The 23,368-nt window shown below is 51.0% G+C and overlaps 1 pseudogene across 1 annotated transcript; it reads left to right on the top strand.

The window, feature by feature from the left end:
- The first annotated feature begins 2,268 nt into the window (after positions 1 to 2,268).
- On the top strand, positions 2,269 to 4,258 carry LOC103712802 (WD repeat-containing protein LWD1 pseudogene; annotated as a pseudogene). The gene has a single exon (XR_016400123.1). The product of XR_016400123.1 is annotated as a WD repeat-containing protein LWD1 pseudogene (transcript).
- The last annotated feature ends 19,110 nt before the right edge of the window (positions 4,259 to 23,368 follow it).

Here is a 23,368-nt window from a genome sequence, read left to right on the forward strand (position 1 = left end):
CTAAGATACAACGGAAACAATCTTTCGCAGTTGAACTAACGGAAAATTCACAGGCAGGACCGGTGACACGTTGAGATTTCTAAGGAAGAATCTCAAGATGCTAATTAAGAAGTCAACCTGTCTCGGTTTGGTAATACAGCAATCCCGGCTTCCACCAGAACAGAGTCATACGCGGAACAAGCCATACTGCAAGTCAGCTTCTGTCGCTGGTCTTCTCAGCGGTTGAGAAACAAGCAGCAGAGACGCTCTTAATTCTCTTGCAGTCAGCCAATGGTGTTTCCCAACTGGTTTACAGCCTTCTTTCGATCTTCCAACAAAGTGCATCTCTGATATCCATTTAGTTTTCTACACATTTCCACAATCATGCAACTGAATTTTGGACATGAATTTGACTTTTGCAAGCTCTGCTAACTAGATAGAGAATGACTACAGCAGTCTAACGTAAACAGCTACCCCCAACCTCTCTCTCTCTCTCTCAAAAAAAAAAAAAGAAGATCCCAAATATACAGGGCGAATTAAGCTAGTTCTCACACAGCAAGGGCAACTCTAACAAATTATGTGCCACATCTTGTATGCCAAATGTTTAATGGTGATTCAGGCTTTCCACCAACTCATGGAGTTTTTTATCCCATGACAATGGCTTTGAACCACTACTCAATTCAAAATACACTACTCAAATTGTATTGCCTGAAGTAGTTAATATATTACAAGTTTGCAGGATTCTTGGAAAGAGTTCAGATGTTCAACACTGCGCATTTTGTTGGCAACAGATTATCTCAATGGTCATGGCAGGCAGCACGCTTGACAAGAACGTAATCCGTTACATAATAAGACAGTAAATTGAGCACTTTGGACCGTCCATCAACTCTGTCAGGTGGACCTCATGCCTGCGAAGGAGAAAACTTGGAACTGTGACATGCCTTTCTATGAAAAACAGAAGCAAAACATCAGCTTTCCTAGGGCGGATGGTCGGTCTAGTGTCGCAAAACAAGAATGACAGGATCAGTTCTTCTAGCTTGTCACCAAAATGAGAGAGTGAGAACATGAGGTAAAGAGGGGCTATGGCAGGTTTCCTGAAAGTTTAATCTCCAGTTGCAGCTTGGTTAACATTGACAGCTGCATCTTGGTCATCACTGGCAGGTACAGCTTGGTTATCCTTGGCAGCTCCTGCCACAAGGCCAGGCACATCCTCCTCCTCGGTGGCAGCGCCATCGCCAGATGCCTGCTTCTAGAAATGTTCTGCCAGCTTCCTCAGGTTGTCTTAAGTGGGCCTGAAAACTATAGAAAGCCTATAAAACCATAGAACACAGATTATGCAGGACCATACAAGTAAAAGTGCCTAAGCATCGAGCATTGATGCCATTACAAACTAATCTGATAATGATAGGCTCGACTTTGTTACCTATGAAAAATTTTCTATTCAAGTATGCAATACTTTTTTTTTAGAGTAGAAAAGGATTGCATCTATGCTAATCCTTTTTACTCTGTAGTAATATTCTTTGAATTTGTTAGAATGCATCTATTACTATTTTTCTTATAAACATACTACAAAAAAGCATACATGGGCCAAGATGATGAATATAATTTTGATAATGACATATGACAAACTTCAACAGCTGCAAAGGACTCATCATGAACCCATCGCCTTCTAGATGGCAAAGTTATACTCTATTTTGCCTTCATTAGTTTGAACTTCCTTCTTAAGCGAATAGTGTTCCTATTTAATGTAACCAACATAAGCCTTAATACAAAATTCATGCCATTCGATAGTACACAAAAATAGTCTCTTCCATTCCTCCTGTCCTCTAACACAAGAAAAGATTAGAGGAATAGAAAATTAGAGACCCTTAAGTACTTCTGCAGGCCCTAATGGTGTATCGAGTTCGAGTCGGGTCATAGGGTAAGAAATTGCAAATTATTCAAAAATCAAACGGCTCGGATCAGAATTTAGTAAACTCAGATCCAACCTAGATCCGGCCTTATGAGTCCTTTAAATCCGGTCGGATTGGGTCTAAATGAGTCGTGTCATAGGCCAACTCGGCCTATTTGCAGCCTTAGGATAGTGCTATCATGAAATATTTTGTGCATGAATTGTTTGCGCGTATCAAATCGTTCAACAAGGTTGCCTCCGAAAATAAAAAAGAGAAGAGAGGGCAAGATCCATCAGGTCTGGCCCAGGAGGAGAATTGTCCCATGTCCATTTGGGAGAGATTCAATCAAAGCACGTGAATTGCAGAAGCGTGTATCTCGTCTTTCATTCTATTTCTTTTTTTGGTAAAAGCGTTTCTTGCTTGTTGTGCGATATTGGGAAGGGAAGCATTGGTAACCGAGGAGTCCGAGGCACGTGATCCCTAAATGTAGCTAAAGAACAATATTTATTTCTCTGCGGTTTAATCTGCTCCTCAAGGGGCTGTTTTTGGACCGTCGCTCAATTCGGGCCGGGCCGATTCCAATCCGACCCGCGCGTGAACGGGAGTGCGAACGAGGGGGATTGCTCGTGGCGCGGTCCATCCCGAAATCCACGTATGGTAGAAGGCTCGAGAAAGCCGAATAGAATAGGGGACCCAACCCCGCTCCAGGAGAGATAGATAGGTTGGTCTTGCTTGGACCGATGCTTCGTGGGGCAGCGGCGTGGAAGGGCTTTCTTCCGATTAGCCGATCGTCGCCTCTCCGACCATCTGAATCCTAATCAATTCCGTCTCTCCGTGCAGCAATCTTGAGCGAGAAGAGGAGGGTGGACGCAGAAGGGCGGAAAAAAAAAATAGGGGTGGAAATGGCCGGCGGCGGCGGCGGCGGAGAAAGGACGCCGGAGGGTTCGGAGGAGCAGCAGAAGCGGTCGGAGATCTACACGTACGAGGCGCCATGGCACATCTACGCGATGAACTGGAGCGTGCGGCGGGACAAGAAGTACCGGCTGGCCATCGCGAGCCTCCTGGAGCAGTTCCCGAACCGCGTGGAGATCGTCCAGCTGGACGACTCCACCGGCGAGATCCGCTCCGACCCGGCCCTCTCCTTCGAGCACCCCTACCCCCCCACCAAGACCATGTTCGTCCCCGACCGCGACTGCCTCCGCCCCGATCTCCTCGCCACCTCTGCCGACTTCCTCCGCATCTGGCGCATATCGTCGGATGACGAAGGCGGCGGTGACGACAACAGCAAGAAGAACAACTCCTCCTCCAAGTCCTCCTCGTCGTCGCGCGTTGAGCTCCGATCCCTCCTCAACGGCAACCGGAACTCCGAGTTCTGCGATCCCCTGACCTCCTTCGACTGGAACGAGGCGGAGCCGCGCCGCGTGGGCACCTCGTCCATCGACACCACCTGCACCATCTGGGACATCGAGCGCGAGGCCGTCGACACCCAGCTCATCGCCCACGACAAGGAGGTCTACGACATCGCCTGGGGCGGCGTCGGCGTCTTCGCCTCCGTCTCCGCCGACGGCTCCGTCCGCGTCTTCGACCTTCGCGACAAGGAGCACTCCACCATCATCTACGAGTCGGCCGACCCCCCCAACACCCCCCTCGTCCGCCTTGGCTGGAACAAGCAGGACCCCCGCTACATGGCCACCATCATCATGGACTCCGCCAAGGTCGTCGTCCTCGACATCCGCTTCCCCACCCTCCCCGTCGTCGAGCTCCACCGCCACCAGGCCAGCGTCAACGCCATCGCCTGGGCGCCCCACAGCTCCTGCCACATCTGCACCGCCGGCGACGACTCTCAGGCCCTCATCTGGGACCTCTCCTCCATGGGTAGCGCCTCGGGAGGCGGCCAGCAAGCGCAGGCCGCTGCCGAGGGCGACCTCGACCCCATACTCGCCTACACCGCCGGGGCCGAGATCGAGCAGCTGCAGTGGTCCTCCACCCAGCCCGACTGGGTTGCGATCGCCTTCTCCAGCAAGCTCCAGATACTCAGGGTTTGAGAAAGACACATGCAAAAGGAAGAAAGAGAGGTTCATCTATCTATTGACTGTTCTCATCATCTCATCATCTTTTTGCTGATCATCAGCGATTCCTCACCTTCAATTAATCATCTGCTGCAGATGGGATAAAATAGAGGATAGAAGGGTTTCTTACTTGCTTTAGATTAGGGATGGGCCATAGGCCAGCTTGGTTGCTTCACTACTGGGTGATGATCTGATATCGCGATCTTACTTGCTTGTGGTGTAATTTGTAGTTTGTTTAGCTTTTACATTTAAATCTTGGATTGTGGAGTTGAACTGTCTTTAATTACCTGGGAATATCATTAATTGTTTGTTTGGGTACTCTGCTCTGAGATTTGCTCACATTGCTTAGCTTTTCCCCCCTTGCCGCTGATGATTGATTGCTGTAGCTCATTGTAGTGTTAGTGTTGGATGCTTGGGATTTGATAATGTGTAATATGGTCGCTTTTGTTGTTTGATTTTGCCGTGTTGTTCAATTTTGTTTATATTGCTGGTACTGTTATTTGGTTCTTTTTTTCCAAATGTTAATCTTTCTTGGACTTTATAAACTTGTTCATATTTGAGAGTTTGGCGGAATTCCATGTTCTGTGTTTGTTGTTGGTCCTTTTGAGTTAATTTGCATACTGAAGTGGGCTTTTTGTATATCCTAATATTTGATAGCATTGCATAATAAGATTTTGATCACCATCATTTAAAAGTTATTAATGGTTCACTAAATTTTTCTTTGAAGTTGCAAGGTGAAAAAAGATTTTAAGATTGTAAAAAGATCGATTATGCTTGTCAAAAACTTTGACCTTGTGGATGGATTTACATCTTTTGGAGAAGCATACTTCGTCTGGAATTTAAAATAAGCCAAAGCCTCTTGAACTTGATCATATTCATGCTTTCTAGGATTGTTGTGGCGACAACTAGGTAGCATCATGCATAGGCCTGGAACTAGACATCAGTTCTTTTGGTGCTCGTGCTGGTGAATGAATAGGACTATCCCTCATGAGTTTGACGATATGTTGGGGGGAGGGGGGTTAAAAAAATGTGTTTCTTAAGTTTAGCTCTTCTTACAAACTTATCACGATAGAGGAGAAATTTGGAATTGAAGAAAGAAGGGTTGTAAGTATTTAGTAAGTACTAATGGGTCAAACGATTTTATGAGGCAATATTTAGATAATACAACTTGTTGACTAATACTAGGTTGAATGAAAAGATATGTTGTGGATGCTTATTAGACGAGTTGAAGAGAAACTTAACCAATATGAATAGTTTCTTCCATGCGAAAGCATTTATTTAAAGCAAATCAAAAAGAGGATTGTGGAACACTATGTAATTGCACAAGTTGCCAGATGCTTATTAGACGAGTTGAAGAGAAACTTAACCAATATGAATAGTTTCTTCCATGCGAAAGCATTTATTTAAAGCAAATCAAAAAGAGGATTGTGGAACACTATGTAATTGCACAAGTTGAATGTAATTCATGATTGTGACATGATTAATTATCTTTTTCCCCACTGCTTTTTGTGCTGTGTTTTTGCATCTTATCTATTGCCTTTGTTGCACTTGCTTGCTGTTGTCCTTTTTGTTTGATATAAGTTCTTACGAACTATCGATGTCTAAGGATTTCTCCAGTTAGGTAACAAATGGAAATTGACTTGACATGGTTGTTTTTTCCTTCTTCCATAGTCTAGTGCTTTTCATGTGGTGGTTAGGACTAAGATTAGAGATTGTATACATGCATTTTGTTTGCCACTTAGCAAAAAGTGAGGTGCTAGGAAAATGTCCTATTGAAAGGTGTTAGTATATAAGGCTGCAATGGGTTGCATAGAGGTCGTTCTTTGCCTTCAAATTATACTTCGAAGAATACTGCTAGAACTTTAGAATGGTTTGAAAGTCAATGTTGGGGTTGTCTTGATTACTCAAAAGGGCCGGATTGTGACTTATATATTGTCACTTAGTTGAAAGAGAGATGATCGTAGTAAGAAGTTTGGTATAAATGCTTCATGAAAGTGGTTAGTCACTTAGGAGTGGGGTGCTGAACTATTTTTCTGAGGGAGAACATCTCATGGTTCCCTCTTCTTGAAAGACTCGACTCTGCAAACAAGAGAAGATATGTTAGTGTCAACTATTTGGATTAGATGGTGGAATTATGTCGACTAAGAGATGGTTTATAAACTCAAGTTGTTCTTCAAAGCATTGGTACTAACATGGCTTCCAGAAGATGATGCATCCCTTGGTTAGGCTTTTTATAATATGTAGGGTGGCTTTTGATGATGTGATGCTTTATATGTGCTCATCTATTTCTGGAGCTCAATCATGTTGTGTTTGTAGTAAAGTAGATTCTATAGCCTGTAATTAACATAAAGCTTGTAATTGACAACTTGTAAGGTTGGTTCGAGGTTTGACAATATGGTCTCAATGCACGTATTGGTTGGGGACTAAGCTAGTACAATATCAAAACACCTAGATACTGGCATATGATACAATGTGGCATCCCAATATTGTATCAAGACCCTTTTTACTTTTTGCTTTTTTTTTTTGTTTTAAGGCTCTTTAATGTTCTTTAGTTTCTTTTGTTTAGGATTAGGTAAGGTTTTTGGCATGGTACACTCTTTTTTTTGGAGAAAAAAAGAAGAAGCAAGTTTTAGTGGCAAGAGAAAAGGTGGGAGAGGAGATTATAGGGGATTTAGGCTTGGTGGAGTCCAGGTCTGAGCTCTTGTCCTCTTCTTCCCTTCTTTATTTCTTTTTTCCTCGATTCTTCTCTTTGCATTCAAAGGCAATAGCAAAAGGAAAAAAAAAAGATGCCGAGGGGCTTTATGAGAGCGTTCAGCAAGTATTGAGTGGAACTAAATGGTCTTGGTTCCTGTCCCACTTGGCCAAGTCGCATCACATTCTAGATGCTTGTTGGCTGGTGATGCATGTAACTTGATGGTTTAGGATACACGTACTCCAAATTGTATGTTACGAACATATCTGTATGTATTAGATAGTAATGCTTGTCATATATAGCTAGATGCATAACAAATATTTATTTTAAATGTTATATTTCTTGATTAAAAAAAGAGAGTTTTAAATCCCAGCTTGATGTGTGGTGTTCTTGGCCATCCTGTTTCTATGAGAAAACGGGTACTGAGAAAGGGGCAAGACCCTGGAACTCATTCATGCGGGAAAAGAAGAAGAAAAAGGAAGAAAGAAAGGAAGGAAAAAGAAGAAAATGAAAGAAAGAAAAGGAGGAAGGGAGAAGAAAAGGGAAGGAAAGAAGGAGAGGAAGGGAGAAGAAAAAGAAAGAGGAAGGAAGGAAAGAAGGAAGAGAGGAAGGAAGAAGTGAAAGAAAGAAATAAAGGAAGGAAAGAAGGAAGAAAGGAAAGAAAAAAAGAAGGGAGAGATGGAAAGTACCTACGTAATGACCATCAGGATAGGGTATAATAGTGGAGCATTCTGTTCTGTTGGAGAAACCAGGATGCCCTATCCCACAGGATCTAAAGCCTTACCTCTAGGGACGAGCGAGCTCTCTCTCTTTCTCTTATACGCACAATCTGGATGTCAATCTTTTCAGAGTCAGTGGTGTTGATGCTGTGTATAGAGTATCACATGTAGTCTATTGATTTGAATCATGACTAGATGGTGGAATTCATGGATTGTACATAGTCTGGACTGTATTATCCCGACAGCTCATTATGTTTTATAGATAGCTTTCATATATGTAAAAAAAAAAAAAATCTGTTTATCATCTTGTAACGGTGTCCTATTTTTTAGATATTTATCATATTGCCTAATTTGTATCATGATGTATACTTATCCTGTATTGAGATTCATGATTCATAGATAATGATTATCCGAAGGAAGCGGTGCCTCCATAAAAATCTGGCTCTGAATATGGTAGGTTCAAGACACCTGTATGCGTGTGTATTTGTTGGGGTGTGGAGGGGAGGGGTGATATATTTCCTTGGTTTTGTTGAGATTAAAAGTAGTTGATTAAGAATTAGATTTAGTTGACTGGATGTGAAACCTTAGATCGTGAGCATCCTCTAAATTCAGAGTTTCCTTGGATTTCTAGTTGGTTGTTGTGGGATTGCCCATTTCGTGATACAAACTACAAGGGGATTAAACTTTGTTTGCTGACAATGGGCTTAGACTGCAAATACGGTTGAATCTGTACTTCAGACTTCAGTTGCTCTCACAATCTCGGCAGTTGAAAGAGGCATCATTTGTTTCATTATTTTCCATCCCTTAAGGCTTCAGCAAATAAGAAACAGATTCCATTTGGAATTGCACCAACTTGGTATTTGTTATCTGCTGTTTTGATTAGCTCCATCCTCTGTTCAATCTTGAGGTAAATTTGTTCATGGGCGTGAATATCTCACTAAAACATGACAAATTTTTGGTTCACTTAATTCCAGAGCCTGCACCTTTGCTAATAATTGAGGTTGGCTTCTTATTTTGAATCTAAACCTGGATCATCTTTTAGGGCATCTGTTGAGATATTGAGGAAATAAAAAGAAGAAAAAGTTGCTCCATGGGAATTATTAAACTCATTTTTCAGCAGGCATATTAGTCGGTAAAGTGGCATGGTGCCATGTAAATCCAGAATAGAAATGGATTCGCAATGTATGTTTAACAAGGAGATGCCTTTACTTAGATCAGTGCTGTAAAGATATAATTTTTAGCATGAACATTGAGTGACAAATAGTTTATTTTAAAGATGATGTGGAACAGCAGTGATGGAGTTGTTACAGTGCTAGACAGCATTGATGAGTCGATCTACGGAGTGGAATCTGTAACCTACTGCCAAATTTCTTGGGCGAAATGTTATTCTTGCTCAGCCCTCGAGAACATAATGTACAAGGGGGGAAGGAGAGAAGGCTCTCCTTGATGGAGTAAATCTTTGGAGTCAGTTGACTAGAATCTCAGTGGTTGCTATTTATTGGATTCAGATGAGAGGCTTGATTAAATTATTGTCTTATTAATGAACTTCAGTATTCAAAAGATATCTCATGATAATTGAAAAGGTTGATTAGTCTTGCTAACAATGCTATGGATGATCTCTTTCAGAGGATTTGTCTTTCAGTCCTGAGGGAGGAGACTGGAACTAGGACTCCTGTTTTGAGTCCTGTCCTCCAAGGCCCTTAAACAGCTTATTTTCAGAGGAAGTTTCTGGTTGGAAAACAACCTTGGATGAGTTTTTGGAAAAATACATCAACCAAAATGACATCTGATTGCGTATTTGTAGATAAGAGGACAGAATTTGCTGGCCTCCTTTGGATTACCAGGTTAATATACTGAGTTTGCAACAGTTTCTAAAGTATTAAATGCACGTTGGATGTTTTTGAGTAGAATTTTAAGGGAAGTGCATTTGGATGTCTTTAAGTTGGAGTTTTAGATGTTGGATCGATGTAAAAATTGGAAGAATAGGAAAGAGCTTTGCCTAACTCTTTGTGAAAGTGTCATGCAAGCGTTATGCACAATCTCTTTGGTTCCAAGCATCATGCAAGGAGGTTGAGTTCCATAGCTGCCGTTAAATTGAATATCCGAAAGGTATGGCATCTTAAGGTTAATTTTATAGAAATTTATATCTCATTGAAACTAGGGGCTATCTGAAATCGACAGAATAGTGTGGGAGGAGGATCGTAATGCTGTGATCAATGTTTGAGGATTCAGCGATCAGTTCTGATGAACCAAACCAAAACTGACCCCTAAACTCAGCTGATGACTGGTTTCGGTCGAGTCTCCGTTGTCATTTTATCAGTTCTGGCCAAAGCTGGTGGTGGATGAATGTTTGCCTTCAACTTCCTTAATGGTATAATCAAATATATGATCCATCTTAGATCTCAGGAAACACTTTAATGATGTAAATAATGCATGAACTATGGTGGTGCACCCAACCAGACCAGAACTGGGCGGTCCCCCTAGGTGGCATCTGGATAAAAACCGTAGAAAGACATGGCGAGCCATGGACATGGTGCTGCACTCAACCAAACCAGGAGTGGTCTCTTTTTGTGGAATTGATGCCTTAATGTCATTGCATCCATTGCTTAAATCTTCTGAATGTTTGCAGGCAAGCATCCCGAATCTTCAATGGAAGATTATTTTTTCTTGATGAATTTGGAATGCCATGGCAGTCACTGCATATCCGGGGGTTCTTGGTAATTCGGATGGGTGACCCAGCACATAATCTCATGATGCCATAGGCAACCGCCAGCTTTTCGCTCTGAAGGTTGAGAATATACTCCTTGTCTTCGTCCTCCACACCATGCAATTAATAACGCATGACCCATCTGTGAGAACCAGCCTACAAACAGTGGGCTAATGGGCCAAGCTCAACATGGCCGGCCCATCTGGAGTTCCAGAGGCGGTGATCATCAGCTGAGGCGGTTACAACCGCCTGACAGCCACGATCACCGCCACCACGCTTCCTCTCTTCCCACCGAGGGCTATAAGAATCCAGGGATTTTTCTCAGGGATGCTTCATCCCTCACATCTCACTGCCTCTCACTCCCTCTTTCTCCTGCTACAAGGAGCTGGATTGGGAGCGACGGAGGAGTAGATACCCTCAGCTCGTCACTGCAACTGAGCCGCCGGAGCATGCACAGTAGCTCGCCGGAACGCCTCACAGCTCTTCGGAGCTAGGTAAACCCTTAACCCATTCCTCCATTCATGGTTTACATGCTATTAGCTTAGCTAGGGGATGGTTAACAGAGGAAAAAGGGTAGGGAGAAGATGAAGAGGAGGGAGGAGAAAGATCTAACCAAGGATCGGCTGTGATCCGACATTGACCGAGGATCTTCCTCTTTCACCCGATTGTAGTTTCCCCTCCCATTAAAACCCTAAATGTATACTTACCGTTGATGCACGGAAGGGTCTTTGGGCTCGGACAGATTGGGTTCCCATGGGTGGAACCGGTCTGATCTTGGCCGGAGAGGATCGGAGAAGAAGAGCCAAAGGGGATCTCCCTGCTGGCCGTGGACGCCACCGGCTCGGGCCACCGTGGAGGCCATCGGGCCGACCGCGGGTGTCGGCCGTGCGCTACGCGTGCACCATCGGCTTCGGCCGGTTCTACCGCTCCTTGACGGGTGGCCGTGCCCCATCTCCTCCACCGGAGGTGGAGGAGGAGAGCTCCTAGTCGGGCCATGGAGGCTGCAGGTGGAACCACGGCCGCCGCAGGTGCCGCCGGTTGGTCGCAGCACCTCCGGCTTCGGGCCGGCCTCCTCCCGAGCGCCTCCCGAGCTCGTCTCCCAGTGTCATGGGAGAAGAAGAGAAGAGGAAGAGGAGCTCGGGAAGGGAAGAAGAAAGAGGAGGAAAGGAAGGTTCGGGAAGGGAGAAGAAGAAAGAAAAGAAAAAGAAGAAAGAAAAAGAAAAGAAAAAAAAAGAAAATAAATAAAAATAGCTGTGGGCCGAATTGGGCCTGATTCTGGCGGTGGGCTTCATATGAACCGGGCTTTAAAGGCCTGAGGTCGGGTTGGTCTCTGATCCGAGCTCGGTGTTCTTAATAACAAAACTAACTGGGCCTGAAGAGCTCAAATTTTAATATAGAGATTAAATTGAATATAGTTTGAGGCTAGGCTCCCTTTTAAATTAATTAGAACTGATAAGGATTAATTATAAATTAACTAATTGTGTTTCTGGGCCTGAATACAAATGGGCCCAGTAATTGAATCAGGCCACGGGCCTGATCCAGAAACCAATTAAACTTTGGGCCTGAATGCAAATGGGCCCTGACCTGAACCAGAGAGCAATTGGGTCAAACCCGAACCAGAAGGTGAACCAGACCTGAACCAGGAATTTAACCAAATCTGAACCAGGAAGTAGATTAGACCAGAACCAGAAATTGAATTGGGCCATGGGCCTGAACCAGAAATTAAATTGGGCTATGGACCCGAAAATGAAATTGAGTCCTATGGATGGGTTGTAAATGACTTTAAGATTATAAATAAATAGAAATTAAATATGTAAGTGACATGTAATTTAATGATCTTGCTAGGTCTTGAAGAATTGGCATTTGATGGGCAAATTAAGGTAAGTAACATGTCTTAATCTTATTATGGATCATGTATCACGTTTTACATGGTGAAAAAGTGTTATTTATAGAATTGGAATTGTGTATATAAATTGTGGAAAATATAAGTAACCCGGATATAATCTTATGTTTTATCAAATACTTGTGACTATTTGATTATGAAATTGTATATGATTATTTATATTTTCACAAAATTAGGATCCAACATGTGTTAGCAAATGATTGCATGATTTTGGATAAATAGCATCCATAATGATTATTATATTATTTACATATTATTATGATGAGGTAGAAAGATGCATGGAAAGAAAAATAAAGTTTTCAGCATGATCATGAATTTTATTCAGCATGATGCCATTACTCACTTTCCAATGTACCGATGAGGAAAGATTTATGAAAAGCATGATATGTTTTTAAGAACTCTCAGATCGCTATGTACGGCCCTCGCCAGCGGGTTATAGTAGCTTGGTTTAGACCCTGCCAACGGGGAACAATAGTTGGCAAAGATTATGGCCCTCGCCAGCGGGTTACAGTAGCTCGGCATACGGCCCTCGCCAGCGGGTTATAGTAGCTTGGTTTAGACCCTGCCAACGGGGAACAATAGTTGGCAAAGATTATGGCCCTCGCCAGCGGGTTACAGTAGCTCGGCATACGGCCCTCGCCAGCGGGTTATAGTAGCTTGGTTTAGACCCTGCCAACGGGGAACAATAGTTGGCAAAGATTATGGCCCTCGCCAGCGGGTTACAGTAGCTCGGCATACGGCCCTCGCCAGCGGGTTATAATAGCTTGGCTTAGACCCTGCCAACGGGGAATAATAGTTGGTAAAGATTATGGCCCTGTCACGAGTAATAATAGTGACCATAGCTGCACTACTATCTGAGAGTATGAATTTTAAAGTATGGAATAATGGCAAAAGTTTTTATGATGCATATATGGCAAAAGTTTTATGATGCATAGCCATGTTTATGAAGTTGCATAAATGGACATGCATAGTGTTATGGGGGAATTGAGCCGCCATGCCCCACGTGATCGGCACGCGTATCCAGGAAAGCTACAGCTGCCCTATGACCCAGCACTCCGACCCCGAGTCGGACCTCCTCGGCTCCGCAGCCCGACCCCGGGTCGGCTGCCCTATGATCCAGCACTCCGACCCCGAGTCGGACCTCCTCGGCTCCGCAGCCCGACCCCGGGTCGGCTGCCCTATGATCCAGCACTCCGACCCCGAGTCGGACCTCCTCGGCTTCGCAGCCCGACCCCGGGTCGGCTGCCCTATGATCCAGCATTCCGACCCCGAGTCGGAGATCTTTTGATAACGACAGGCTATTCTCCAGAGGCACGCCGCGGCCTCCTGCTCCACTACTCCCTGCAACGGCTGTACCCGATGCTGCCCACGATCTCCTGTATCAACCGTACGAAGCGGAGCTCCACTACGCCCTGCCACGACCGTACCCAGCGCTGCTCCACGACGCCCCGTAACGGCCATGTCAGTGGCCATTCTATCGTGCCCCACGACGACAAACCCCCCTGAGAGACCTTCCAGCCAGGTATATATGCGGCTGGGGGGAGAAGGGGGGGGTAAGCAATACCTCCCAGAGCACTCTCTCCCACTTGTGATTATCATCTCTCCTCCTCCAATCTCCTCTGACTTGACCGTCGGAGGGCCATCACCACCCTGGTGGTGGTGCAAGGCTTGTTTGCAGGTTCCTTGGCGGAAGGTGGAGCGCAACCAGCACCAACCAAGACAACTCAGGCGGAACCCCGTTCACACCGTCGTGTCAATCGTTCTCGGTTTGGACCACCAGCAACAGTTGGCGCTAGAGGAAGGGCCCGAACCTCCGAACGATCGTAATGGCACGGCGAGGTGGTCGCGGAGCTTCCAATGCTTCCGGTCGCGGAGCCTCTCGCGCCTCTGGCCGGGAGGCTGCTGCGCCCCCAACACACTCTCAGCAGCATTCCACCGCTTCTCCTCCCATTCAGACGGTCGAACCTGCTCAGTTCGACCAGCTAGCCCAGCAGGTTCGCACCCTCGCGGAGGCAGTGCAGGATCTACAGGGTGTGATCTCTCGGGTGCCGCAGCGGGCTCAGGAGCCGCTGCTCCCCGAGCACTCGCCTCTTCCTCACAACCCGCGCTCCTTCCTCTCCCATGGAGAGGAGCGCCGGCGCGAGGAGGATTCTCGGGTACGGTCCGTTCTGCCAGGACCTTCTCATCGGAGCTGCGCGGGGTACGAGAGGCGGACCCGGGCGCGTTCTCAGACACCCCAGTCCTCGAGGGGCCCGCACTCCAGTCGGTCCCCCTCGCGCCGCTCCTTGTCTCCCACCCACCGGTCGCGCTCCCTGGACCGGCGGGTGGATGATCTCCACAGACAGCTCCAGGTCCTGAAGGGCCACTCCAAAGATCCCTTCGCCGACTTGGAGATCTCCTCCCAGCCGGCGCTTGCCTCAAGGATCCTGCGGACCCTAAACCCGCCGGGGTTCAAAATGCCGGCGATCGAACCCTACGACGGGGCGGCGGACCCACGGGACCACGTGGAGAGTTTCAGGACTCTTATGCTCCTCCATGGAGCATCGGATCCTCTCCTCTGCAAGGCCTTCCCGGCGACCCTCCGCGGCCCGGCAAGGGCGTGGTTCGCCGGCCTGGAGGCTAATTCCATCCAGTCCTTCCACCAGTTCACCCGTCTCTTCATCAGCCATTTCGCCGTCAGTAGCCGGCGAAGACTGGTCTCCGACTCCCTCTTCGATGTCCGGCAGAACGAGGGAGAGAGCCTGCGGGATTATCTCACCCGCTTCAACAAGGCAACACTGGAGGTCCGGAATTTGAGCCAGGAGGTGGCTCTCTCAGCCCTGAAGCGAGGCTTCCGGAAGGGCAGACTCACCTTCTCCCTGGACAAACGCCTGCCGCGGAGCTTCCCGGAGCTGTTGTCTCGGGCAAACCAGTATGCAGACGCCGAGGAGGCAGCTTCCCACCGGAATAAGGAGGCCGCCGAGGCCCCTCTAAAGCCCGGGAAGAAAAGGCGAAAAGAGGCACCCCAGAGGAGGAGCCCGACGCCTCAACGCCGGCGCAGAAGCCCGTCGCCAGCAAGGAACCACGGCGCCATACGCCCTCGTTCTCCGCACCGACGCTTCAACCGGTACACCCCACTCCTGGCCCCCCGGGCCCAGATCCTCATGGAGGTCAAGGGGCGGGAGGACCTCCCGGTCCCGAGGCAGATGAAGAAGATCCCTGGGAGGAAGCCTTCTCGGGCGTACTGTGAGTACCACCGAGACCACGGCCACGATACCGAAGACTGCTTCCAGCTTCGGGACGAGATCGAGGCTCTCATTCGCCGAGGGCGTCTCGGTCGATATGTAAACGACCGACGTCCCCCCGCAGACCCGCGTCCAGCCGACCCGGCCCCTCAGGAGCCTCGGGAGCAGAATCGACCCGTTGCGGGAGTGATCCACACCATCACTGGGGGCTGCTCTCGGCCCGTGAGGAACGCAGGGGGCTCGGCGGAAGTATCAGGAGTGGCCGTCGCGAAGAGGCAGCGGGTCGGAAATGTAATCACTTTTTGTGATGAAGATGTAAAGGGGGTTCAGACTCCCCACGATGACGCCATGGTGATCTCTCTCACTATGGCGGACTATGATGTAAGGCGTGTTCTTGTGGATAGTGGAAGCTCAGCTGATATTTTGTATTACGAGGCCTTCCAAAAGATGGGCTTTTCCCGACAATTGTTGCACAAAACATCCACCCCCCTCATAGGATTCACTGGAGACGCTATCTCGGCCGAAGGTGTCATCGAGCTGCCTGTGACTGCGGGCATTGCACCCGCAGAAGCCACGGTGCGGCTCGGGTTCTTGGTCGTCCGTGTCCCCTCGGCCTACAACGCTATCCTCGGACGACCCGGACTGAACGCCCTTCGCGCGGTGGTTTCTACCTACCATTTGCTCATGCGGTTCCCCACAGCGGCCGGGATTGGAGAGGTCCGAGGTGACCAGCCGACCGCACGGCAGTGTTTCCTAGCAACTCTCAAAGGGAAGAAGCCCATGGAGGCCCTAAGCGTCGAGTCACTTGACGCCAGAGACGAAGTGGCCTTGCGGCACGGGGAGCCGGCCGAGGGCGTAATCGAAGTTCCCCTCGAAGAAGGCCGCCCGGACCGCACGGTCCGGGTCGGTGCCAACCTCGACTTGGAAGCTCGGCTCCGGTTAGTGGAATTCCTCCGAGCCAATGCAGATGTGTTTGCCTGGTCGGCGGCCGATGTACCTGGGATCGACCCGGAGGTCGTTTCTCACGCCCTCAACGTCGACCCGACCCACCGACCAGTAAAGCAAAAGAAGAGACACTGTGCCCCGGATCGGATCCGGGTGGTCGACCAGGAGGTAGACAAACTCTTGGAGGCAGGTTTCATAAGAGAGGTGAGCTACCCCGAGTGGCTGGCAAACGTCGTACTTGTCCGGAAGGCGAGCGGGAAGTGGAGGATGTGCGTCGACTACACCGACCTGAATAAGGCGTGCCCCAAGGATAGCTTTCCGCTTCCACGGATAGACCAACTGGTCGACGCGACTTCCGGATATCAGCTACTGTCTTTTATGGACGCCTTCTCCGGCTACAACCAAATAATGATGGCTCCACAGGACGAGGAGAAAACTGCCTTCATAACAGACCGGGGGCTGTACTGTTACAAGGTAATGCCCTTCGGTCTGAAGAACGCTGGCGCCACTTACCAGCGCCTCGTCAATAAAATCTTCAAGGAGCAGATCGGCCGGAATATGGAGGTGTATGTGGACGATATGCTGGTAAAAAGCCGCCATGCAGACCAGCACATTGCAGATCTGGAGGAGACTTTCACCACCTTGCGAAAGTTTCGCATGAAGCTAAACCCAGCGAAGTGCGCTTTTGGTGCTTCGGCCGGGAGGTTCCTCGGTTTCATTGTCAACCAACGGGGGATCGAGGCCAACCCGGACAAGATCAAAGCCATCCAAGATATGTCCCCTCCGACCAAAGTGAAGGAGGTTCAGGAGCTCGCTGGAAGGGTCGCCGCGCTCGGACGATTTGTGGCAAAGTCGGCCGAACGCTGCCAACCATTCTTCAAGGTGTTGAAGCGCCCAAAAGACTTCCTCTGGACGGCCGAATGTCATGCGGCGTTCGACCAGCTCAAGGAGTACATGGCGTCTCCTCCCCTGCTGTCCAAGCCGCAAGAGGGGGAGATGCTCTACCTTTACCTGGCGGTCTCCCCAACCGCAGTCAGCGCAGTACTGGTTCGGGAAGAGGCAAGACTTCAGAAGCCTGTGTACTACATCAGCCGAGTCCTCCGGGATGCCGAGACGCGGTACACGAAGGCTGAGAAGATCGCCTTCGCGCTGCTGACTGCGACCAGGAGGCTTCGCCCCTATTTCCAGGCTCATTCTGTCACCCTTTTGACCGATCAACCACTGCGGCAGATTCTCAGCAATCCAGAGAATGCGGGACGGCTGGTGAAGTGGGCAGTAGAACTTGGTGAGTTCGACATCCGCTACCAGCCCCGACCAGCCATCAAGGCCCAGGTGCTCGCGGACTTTCTCGCTGAGTGCACTGTGCAGGAGGCGGAACCTAAGCCGCCGGAGACACCCAGCCTCGATCTCCCGATCTGGACGCTCCACATTGACGGGTCGTCGAACCCTGAAGGTGGAGGGGCTGGGCTGGTCCTCACCAATCCCGATGGAGTGATAGCCGAATATGCCTTGAGGTTCGGATTTCCAGTGACCAACAATGAGGCGGAGTACGAGGCCCTAGTCGCGGGACTCAAACTCGCCAAGGAGCTCGGCATCCGGCGTCTGAAAGTCTTCACCGACTCCCAGCTGGTGGTCGGGCAGGTTCGAGGGGAGTTCGAGGCGCGGAGCCCGACCATGCAGAGCTACGTCCGGAAGGTGCAAACACTCATTCCCGACCTCGGCAGTGTTGACATTCAGCAGGTCCCGAGGAGCGAAAATGCCAGGGCCGACAGGTTGTCCCGCCTAGTGGACGCAGACGCGCCCAACTTGTCGAGGGCAATCTACCTGGAGACCCTGGATGCCCCGAGCATTGACGGGGCTGGAGCGGTGATGGCAATTGATCCGGAGCCGTCTTGGATGGACCCGCTCGTCGCCTACCTCGCCGAAGGAATCCTCCCTGAAGACGAAGATCAGGCCCGGCGGCTTGTAAAGAAGTCCGCCCACTACGTGCTTTATGAAGGGAGGCTGTATCGGACCTCGTTTACCGCCCCCCTCTTAAGGTGCCTCCGCCCCGCGGAAGCGGCCTACGCCCTCGGCGAAGTCCACGAAGGCATCTGCGGATCGCACTTGGGGGCTAGGTCCTTGGCGCATAAGATCATGAGGCAAGGCTACTATTGGCCGACCTTGTTGGAGGACTCGAAGGACCACGTGCGGAAATGCGACGCCTGCCAGCGCCACGCCAACGTCCAGAGAGTCCCCTCTGTCCCCTTGGCGCCAATCACCGCGCCCTGGCCCTTCGCACAGTGGGGAATGGATATCCTCGGACCATTCCCCGTCGCTTCGGCCCAGCGAAAATTTTTGATTGTCGCCATCGACTACTTCACCAAGTGGGTGGAGGCAGAGCCACTGGCCACCATCACGGAGGCACAAGTCCGGAAGTTCGTGAAGAAGAACATCATTGTCCGATTTGGAGTACCTCGGGTCCTCATCTCGGATAACGGTCGACAGTTTGATAACAAGCACTTCCGGGACTTCTGCGAGGAATTCGGGATCGAGCATCGGTTCACATCCGTGTCGCATCCCCAAACCAACGGCGAGGCCGAGGTCACAAATCGGACAACCCTCCAAGGTATCAAAGCGCGGATCGGCCGGACGGGGCAAGCTTGGGTCGAGGAACTCGAGAATGTCCTTTGGGCGTATCGGACCACACAACGGACTCCTACTGGAGAGACGCCTTTCAGCCTAACCTATGGCACGGAAGCCGTTGCCCCCGTGGAGCTCGGACTCCCCTCGCCTCGGGTGGCCGCGCACCGACCCGAGGCCAATTCAGAGCAACTCCGAGGGAACTTGGATCTCTTGGAAGAGGCAAGGAAAATGGCTCAGGTTCGGATGGCAATGTATCAGCAGAGGGTGGCCCGATATTACAACTCCAAAGTCCGACCGAAGCTTTTCAGAATTGGAGATCTGGTGCTGAGGCGAGCTAAGGCATCTCAACCTACGGAAGGTGGGAAGCTAGCGCCAAATTGGGAAGGCCCGTATAAAGTTCGTTGGGTAAACCGACCTGGCTCCTACCAGTTGGAAGCCCTAGATGGCCGAGAAATTCCAAGGGGCTGGAATTCCGCTAACCTGCGGATGTATTACCAGTAGAACAACAAGGCCAGAAAGACAATTTAAAAAGGTGCAACACTTTTCATTTCAATAATTTCTGGTTACAATGGCGTGCTCGTGTGATTACAAGGAATTCCCAGAGGGGAATTAGGGAGTAAAGAAAGTAAAGAAGAGGTGGGGACCCAAACCCTCAACCCAGGGCGGCTGCAGTCCCACCAGAAGTGGGTGCTTCTAACCGGAGGCGCCATCCAGCACCTCACCAAAAAGAGGAGGAGCCGCCGCAGAAGAAGCTCCCGCTGCCCCCAGGGGAACGCCGCCTCCAAAGGATATTCCCATCTTCCCCAGTGGTAGGGAAGAGAAGGGATTCGAGGGGGAAGAGTATATGGAGGCGCGGTCCCGGATTGAGCGTCCGACGCAGAGCTCAACCGGGAGGCTGAACTTCAAGGAGGGGAGATGTGATCCCGGATGAAACGCCTAGAGCGGAGTTTCGCCGGGGAGACCCTCCTTGTTGATCCCAGATGAAACGGCTAGTTGGCTGAAGTTGTAAGGGGAGCGCCTCCCCTTTCCTTCGACAGGAGTCTCTCAGTCATATGCCAAGGAGGAGGTCCGCGATCCATGGCAACCTGCAGCTCCGGCTTGGCAAATTCCATCGTACCTGCACCTGTATTTATAGCCAAGCTGCGGCCCCCTGGTAGTTCCGATACGGGTGGCTCCAATAAATGCAGGCGCACTGAATCCGGAGCCGTTCCGGCTCCCGAGGCGTATCTCCCCGCGATTTCCTAAGCGTCATTCTCCTTAAATCGCATTCTTTGTGCAGGACGATCCGGGTGACGTATACCCCTAGGTCCACGTATCTCCGCTCGCGCCCAGGCCGCATCCTCCTCGAAGAACCCGCGTATCGCGGCCGCTCAACTAACACTCCTCACCAGCAGCAACTGGCGATCTGATTTCCCAGGTAACGCATTAATTAGCGTTTAATACCCTTCTCGTGTTCCCCCCAGGCAACGCTTGGAGGAGAGGAGAAACACGGTCGCGGCTGGGCACGGAGAAACCCCGATGGGCGGCGAGCGACAAGTGGCCGACCAACGAGTGGAATGTCCCGAGGCTCGGCCCTCGGATGCCTGGCTAACCCGATGATCATCCCGGGAGCAGACTAGCCGGAAGCCCCGACCGGTCGCCTCGGCTTGCGCCAGCCTTGGCCGACCAACGAGCGGAATCTCCCGAGGCTCGGCCCTCGGATGCCTGGCTAACCCGATGATCATCCCGGGAGCAGACTAGCCGGAAGCCCCGACCGGTCGCCTCGACTTGCGCCAGCCTTGGCCGACCAACGAGCGGAATCTCCCGAGGCTCGGCCCTCGGATGCCTGGCTAACCCGATGATCATCCCGGGAGCAGACTAGCCGGAAGCCCCGACCGGTCGCCTCGGCTTGCGCCAGCCTTGGCCGACCAACGAGCGGAATTTCCCTGAGGCTTGACAACCCTCAGATGCCTGGCTAACCCGATGATCATCCCGGGAGCAGACTAGCCGGAAGCCCCGACCGGTCGCCTCGGCTTGCGCCAGCCTAGGCCGACCAACGAGTGGAATTTCCCTGAGGCTTGACAACCCTCAGATGCCTGGCTAACCCGATGATCATCCCGGGAGCAGACTAGCCGGAAGCCCCGACCGGTCGCCTCGGCTTGCGCCAGCCTAGGCCGACCAACGAGCGGAATTTCCCTGAGGCTTGACAACCCTCAGATGCCTGGCTAACCCGATGATCATCCCGGGAGCAGACTAGCCGGAAGCCCCGACCGGTCGCCTCGGCTTGCGCCAGCCTAGGCCGACCAACGAGTGGAATTTCCCTGAGGCTTGACAACCCTCAGATGCCTGGCTAACCCGATGATCATCCCGGGAGCAGACTAGCCGGAAGCCCCGACCGGTCGCCTCGGCTTGCGCCAGCCTTGGCCGACCAACGAGCGGAATTTTCCTGAGGCTTAACAACCCTCAGATGCCTGGCTAACCCGATGAACATCCCGGGAGCAGACTAGCCGGAAGCTCCGACCGGTCGCCTCGGCTTGCGCCAGCCTAGGCCGACCAACGAGTGGAATTTCCCTGAGGCTTGACAACCCTCAGATGCCTGGCTAACCCGATGATCATCCCGGGAGCAGACTAGCCGGAAGCCCCGACCGGTCGCCTCGGCTTGCGCCAGCCTAGGCCGACCAACGAGTGGAATCTCCCGAGGCTCGGCCCTCGGATGCCTGGCTAACCCGATGAACATCTCGGGAGCAGACTAGCCGGAAGCCCCGACCGGTCGCCTCGGCTTGCGCCAGCCTTGGCCGACCAACGAGCGGAATTTCCTGAGGCCTAACCCTCGGATGCCTAGCTTAGCGCCGGAAGAGTTTCCTGAGGCCTAACCCTCGGATGCCTGGCTCAGCGCCGGAAGAGTTTCCTGAGGCCTAACCCTCGGATGCCTGGCTTAGCGCCGGAAGAATTTCCTGAGGCCTAACCCTCGGATGCCTGGCTTAGCGCCGGAAGAGTTTCCTGAGGCCTAACCCTCGGATGCCTGGCTCAGCGCCGGAAGAGTTTCCTGAGGCCTAACCCTCGGATGCCTGGCTCAGCGCCGGAAGAGTTTCCTGAGGCCTAACCCTCGGATGCCTGGCTCAGCGCCGGAAGAATTTCCTGAGGCCTAACCCTCGGATGCCTGGCTCAGCGCCGGAAGAGTTTCCTGAGGCCTAACCCTCGGATGCCTGGCTCAGCGCCGGAAGAGTTTCCTGAGGCCTAACCCTCGGATGCCTGGCTTAGCGCCGGAAGAATTTCCTGAGGCCTAACCCTCGGATGCCTGGCTTAGCGCCGGAAGAGTTTCCTGAGGCCTAACCCTCGGATGCCTGGCTTAGCGCCGGAAGAGTTTCCTGAGGCCTAACCCTCGGATGCCTGGCTTAGCGCCAGAAGAATTTCCTGAGGCCTAACTCTCGGATGCCTGGCTTAGCGCCGGAAGAGTTTCCTGAGGCCTAACACTCGGATGCCTGGCTTAGCGCCGGAAGAATTTCCTGAGGCCTAACCCTCGGATGCCTGGCTTAGCGCCGGAAGAGTTTCCTGAGGTTTAACCCTCGGATGCCTGGCCTAGCACCGGAAGAACTTCGGGAATCAAAAGTCAGCAAGAAGCAACCAAGAGCTAAAAAAAAGAGGACGAGGGCGAGATGAAGAAATATTCAACGTGCATTAATTTTCAGGGCCGAGGCCCATACAATTGGGCAAAACGCCGACATACAAAAATAAAAAAGACAATGAAAGGTACAAGAGGTCAGCGTCATTTTCTCATTACTTTGGCACTCTCATTTTCGATTTTTATAGGCACTTGGAGGAACTCCCGGGTCGGGAACGCCGGGCTCGTCCGCGGGAGGTAGGGAAGCAGCAGGAGAACCAGCAGGCGATGGCGCCGGAGAAGAGTCCAGGAGGGAGATCTCGCTCAGGTCGACTTCGGGATACTTAGCCGACACCCTTGCCAGGCCCTCCTCGAAGCCCAAGGTGAAGGCTTCGGCCCCCGCGTCCGACGCGTCACGGACGAACTCGTCAGACTGGCGATAGGTCCGCACTGCCTCCGACATATCATGGGCGAACTCGGCGGACTGGCGATAAGCCTCAACCGCCATACGCCATAAAGAAGGCGGGAAGCTTGAAGCGCGCGCGCCTCTCCGAAGGATGGCGGCAATCTCGAAACATCACTCCCTTCACCTGTTCCCCTTCTGGTTCCAGGCTCGGAAGTGGGGGGCTACTGTTATGGGGGAATTGAGCCGCCATGCCCCACGTGATCGGCACGCGTATCCAGGAAAGCTACAGCTGCCCTATGACCCAGCACTCCGACCCCGAGTCGGACCTCCTCGGCTCCGCAGCCCGACCCCGGGTCGGCTGCCCTATGATCCAGCACTCCGACCCCGAGTCGGACCTCCTCGGCTCCGCAGCCCGACCCCGGGTCGGCTGCCCTATGATCCAGCACTCCGACCCCGAGTCGGACCTCCTCGGCTTCGCAGCCCGACCCCGGGTCGGCTGCCCTATGATCCAGCATTCCGACCCCGAGTCGGAGATCTTTTGATAACGACAGGCTATTCTCCAGAGGCACGCCGCGGCCTCCTGCTCCACTACTCCCTGCAACGGCTGTACCCGATGCTGCCCACGAT

This window comes from Phoenix dactylifera, chromosome 4, assembly GCF_051530095.1.
Source record: "Phoenix dactylifera cultivar Ajwa chromosome 4, Ajwa_hap1_PhDact_Kaust_v1.1, whole genome shotgun sequence".
Taxonomy (NCBI): domain Eukaryota; kingdom Viridiplantae; phylum Streptophyta; class Magnoliopsida; order Arecales; family Arecaceae; genus Phoenix; species Phoenix dactylifera.